We start from the raw sequence: 4,847 nt of genomic DNA on the forward strand, positions 1-4,847 counted from the left end.
GAAATTTAGCCAGTGCAGTACAACCGCTAGCCTGGGGTCTTTAACGTGCACCACGCAGTTGTGATACACGACCGCACGCCGGTACGATGCTCATCCAGATCGAAACGGGCAGGGGTGGGGCTCGAATCTAGGATCTCTGAGTTCTGCAGCGCGACCTTTCGCTCTACGCGCGTCGAGCTGGGTGTGCGCTTTAGCCCACTCGGGCACCGATCCCCAGCTTGTGAAGGAAATTATGCATTCTTTACTCGGTTCCTCTGTACTGTGTGGTGCAATTATGGATTTCTGTTGGCGCATGGGCACTGATTGCCTTTTCGCCCGCGCAGTTGTTGTTTATTAAACGAAAACAGTCCTATGATGACTCAACGTGACAAAAAAACTCGTATAAATACAAAACTTCCCGACATAATCTACTGGGCTTTCAATAATTTAGAGTAACCTAAGATAATTCCGGTGAACAGCTAGGTCGTGTTCGCATGTTTTTTTCCGACAGCATGTTTGGTAACTTCCGTAAACTACACATATTGCGTGGCTTTACAGGTGGTCGGGGGATTTTTTCCACCCTGCTCCTGCCTTCTTAATGAAAAAAAAAATAAATTCTAATAATGTTATATATAGTGGAGCCTGAATAATTCTTTACATGCGCAGAAAAGTATTAGCATTACAAATGGTTTATACATACTATATCAGCTGGTAGTGTGGTACATTCAAACCATGTGAGAAGAAAACATTTTATTTATTTCTGATAACATAGAGACTGAAATGATGTCACAGAATGATGACATACTGACTGAAATGATGACACAGTGACTGAAAATCAAACTGCAGTAGCGATGATGAGACATAAATAAAATTTCATCTGTGCACTCACAATATGGTGTCACCTTGTCTTACAGGTCTCACAGGTATTACAGGTGACGTGTGAGGTACTTCGGTAACCAGGGAAAATGCTCGGAAGAGCGTCTACATATAGCACGGGCTTCTTTGCAACCTAGAGGAGAACTCTCCCACCGAACGTCGCATGATACTATTTCAATATCAGTTCGTCAGGTAAATGCTTGGCACAAACATGAGCACTAGGTAGTAACTTGCGATCGGCCCTCGGAATTGCACGACGCCACTGCTTTAGGCGAGCATCATAAGATGGAGCTTTAAACAAGGACACTCGCTCTGCACAGTTCCGGTACCCCGAATTGCAGTTGGTAACCAAGCACGTCTTTCCCATACTTATAGCATAACTTCTCCTTCGGGTTAAGACTCAGCTTCGTGCACGATGGTGGCACGTGTGATCGGCACAGCGCCAAAGTAAAACACGAGGCAAGCCACTAGCCGTACACCACCACCATACCACCACACCACGAAAAGGTCGAGCACGCTACAGCATCGACACCGTGGCCGCCGAGGACGAACCTCATACACACGGTGATCATAGCTCAGCGCTCTCTGCGGCGACGCGGAACTAACTACACCCGCTTCGAGGCTAGCTCCGAACACGATCTGGTCGGTTGCTCCCCGCGAGAAGAGTGGCCAGAGTCATAACCTAAATGTACTTCTTCCACCGTGTCACGGGATCATCATCAACGCCCGCCTTGGTTCACGCAAACACAAAATGTGAAAAGTATGACATTTCTACACAGGCAGGTAATTAAATGTATTATGGCCTGAACTCTCACGTTGGGATACGCCACAACGCATTTTTTTAGCTCATATAAAATGGGCCAGGAAGTGACCGAGATGAAAATCGGGCGATAGAAGCCACGGAAGCCAGATCACTGCTTTCAGCTGAAGTTCCTGAATAAAATTACGCTTGGCTTTTCTGTGAAGTACCGGAAACCACTGTTCCCAAACGCGAGAGACACGCATCACGAAACTAAAATCAAGGGACGCACCGCAGTTTTCTTTCAGGGGCCACTCTTTAGCCGCTCATTTTAGTGTGCGACGCCATGTGCTTCCGAGCGTCGCACGAGGCATGAAGTCGTGGATTGGCGTATTTAATCATTTGATGCCACTTAAAAACAAGCAAACAGATTAAGGGGCTTTATTGAAATCATGGAAGTCTTCAGAGTGATTTAGGGACTCGCGGAGCACGAGGTTACGTGGCCCGTTCTTACAACTAGATTGACTGCGTAGGTGGTGGCACGGGCCGCGACCACTCTAAAATTGAAAGTAAAAGCACGTCGTGTGGCGGTGAGACACAGCGCGTTGCCATAGCATCACTACGTCATAGGTGCGTTGCCTCTTATCGGTGCTATTTCTGTCTGCTGCAGCAGGTAGAAATCTCACAGAGACCATTTTCCGACAACGCGGCAAAACCGATCTCAGCGGTGTCAAGCAAAGGACTGTGCCGTGAGTCCCCGTCCGTGCAAGCTCGTGAAAACTGCAACAAAAACAAAGGCTCTGACTTGGAGAACTTGTTGCTGGTTTTGCCATTTCGCTGAACCCTATGGGAAAAAAAATCTAGCGAAAACTACCCCATCAAGTTTATGTACACAAGTACGAAAGTACAAAGACATTGAGGCTTCCTGTCAGGGTCTTACAATGAAGATAGAAAACACCGATAGTAAGTGCTATCATTCGTTTTGTCACTTTTATCACCGAAGTAAATTTAATATCCAAATTGCGTCGAAATTCGCCGAAAACAATCAAAACAGCCATATTTCTGGATTTTATTAAAAAATGACAGCACTCTCAAGGGTCGTATGACCTTATTACATCTTACGACCTCCATTACTTTGTTAAAATTGACCCCCCCCCCCCAAAAAAAAAAAAAAAAAAATCAATACTCTGGTGCCTTCCTAAGACTCTGGCTTGTGTAGCGAAATTCGCCCATTGAGTGGCGAGCGGCTGATTCCCCTTTAAGGGGACAATGAAGTTAACCGCCGATCTTAATTTTATGGCAGTTAAATTGGTGGATATCCTCGGCCAAATCTGGCAATGTTGTTATCCAAACAAATTGTTGCGCTTCTCAAATTACCGCACACAAGTTATTATTTGCAGCACAGAAAATATTAATAATATAACCCTTGTGCTCGTGATGATGGTAAAAGTTCACAAGAAAAAATACAAATACCTAGGAACGACTAAAGTGAACAGAATAAGAATGACATATATTTTAGTGCAGTTTTAAAACTGTGACTGCTATAACCTAACAGAATAATAACTGTCCTGTATGAATCTCACCAAAACATTTTTTGTATTAAAGCTATGGCTCTGCTAAGACAAAATGCATGTTAAAGCGCTATTTAGTCCTTATAAGTCACAATAGACGCCTATCAATTTCTCCAAGCGTCGAATCCTGCCGACAACAGCTGGAAAAAACTCCTCTCGTCGCCCACGTAACGCACGCTTCTTTGGCTCCGTTGGCTTTGCCTCTGACTTCAGCACATGCAGGCTTTACCGCAGCTGGGATTTATTTCTCGTGGGTGCAGCCACGTGCATCCGGTGTGACAGCGTTTCTTCCGGATGGGAAGTTGATCGCTCAGCCTCGGTTCAGGCTTGCGGTCTCACGCATGAGATTTCGTACATCTTTTAGCAATACTGCGATTTTCAATGAGAGTCATAGCTTGAGATGCACAGCCTTTAAGTTCATATAACAAAAAAGGAAAGCCATGGAAACAAAATTTGGCCTACTTCTCGCACAGGTGTTGCAAGGGCGACAGAACGCCGAACGTTTATTCGCTGATTGAAAGAAAAATAGCGGGTAAACCTCAAGGCAGTATTGAGGTCAACCCACTATCCTTTAAATCAAAGCCAATCAGAGCTTGGCATTGTTCTGACGTCGTCACAACTACTCCGCAAGTAGCAGTCGACTTGCTCTCCGCATATTGTTACTTGCAGCGTATAGTTTCCAATTGAAGGAAGTTAGAATACCCATACTTGTAGACCTTACAAATAAAGCTAGAGCTCTTTAGTTTACTCCAGACTAACTTCGTATATATTAAATTTAAAATTACATTTCCTTGAAAGTAATGTACCTTTAAAATATCTGCTAATTTCACAGTATTACTTGCAACTTGCTCTCTTCATTCAGAATATAAAGCGCAAAAAACGACAGGACAAAGAGGAGAGTAAACAAGACGAGGCGCACTCGCAACTGAAGTTTAAGGCAAAACAAGACGAGGCGCATCCGCAACTAAAGATTAGGGCAAAGGGAGACGAATGTGTTAGTGAACCTTCCCTTGCTCTCTCAGGGAAAGTGTTTGAATTTATCAAGGGGTCTGATCGGTTGATGTGATTAATAGGTGTTTCTAACGGTCTATATGTTATGTGTTTTTTCATAAACTTTAGTTGCGAGTGCGCCTCGTCTTGTTTACTCTCCTCTTTTTCCTGTCGTCTTTTTGGCGCTTTATATTCTGAACATGAACCAACTGGCCCAAATTTCCACTTTGCTGCAGTTCATTTCTTGTGTAAAGTGCTCTTTTTTATGTTCTCCCACCCACCATCAATTGGTGTACCCCTTAATCAACCTCATCGCCATTACGTGCTGCCACTCAAGGATTTATTCTTATGCCATTCGGCACGGATGCTACCCAGATGACGTCAATGCTCTCTTCCTTGGTGCAGAACCTTCCACCGGTCAAGCCAAAGGAATCTGCGGAATTCTTCAATCCAAAGCATGGAAGCACGTAGACAGGTACAGACAGTGCCTTTAGGTCTGTTGCTATCAAAGGGGTGCAGCACGAGAGCCGGCTGAGAGAGCCTGCAGGGATCACGTACGGACTGCCGCTCAATATACAGAATTCTTCTGGCAGCAGACGAGGCTGACGCTTCCCCAGATTCAAAAACGAGGGGAACCACGGGAACAACAGTTGCTACACTCGGGTATATTGTGCTTCCCCCTAACACCAAGT

This window comes from Ixodes scapularis, unplaced genomic scaffold (assembly GCF_016920785.2).
Source record: "Ixodes scapularis isolate PalLabHiFi unplaced genomic scaffold, ASM1692078v2 ptg000847l_1___fragment_2___debris__unscaffolded, whole genome shotgun sequence".
NCBI lineage: Eukaryota > Metazoa > Arthropoda > Arachnida > Ixodida > Ixodidae > Ixodes > Ixodes scapularis.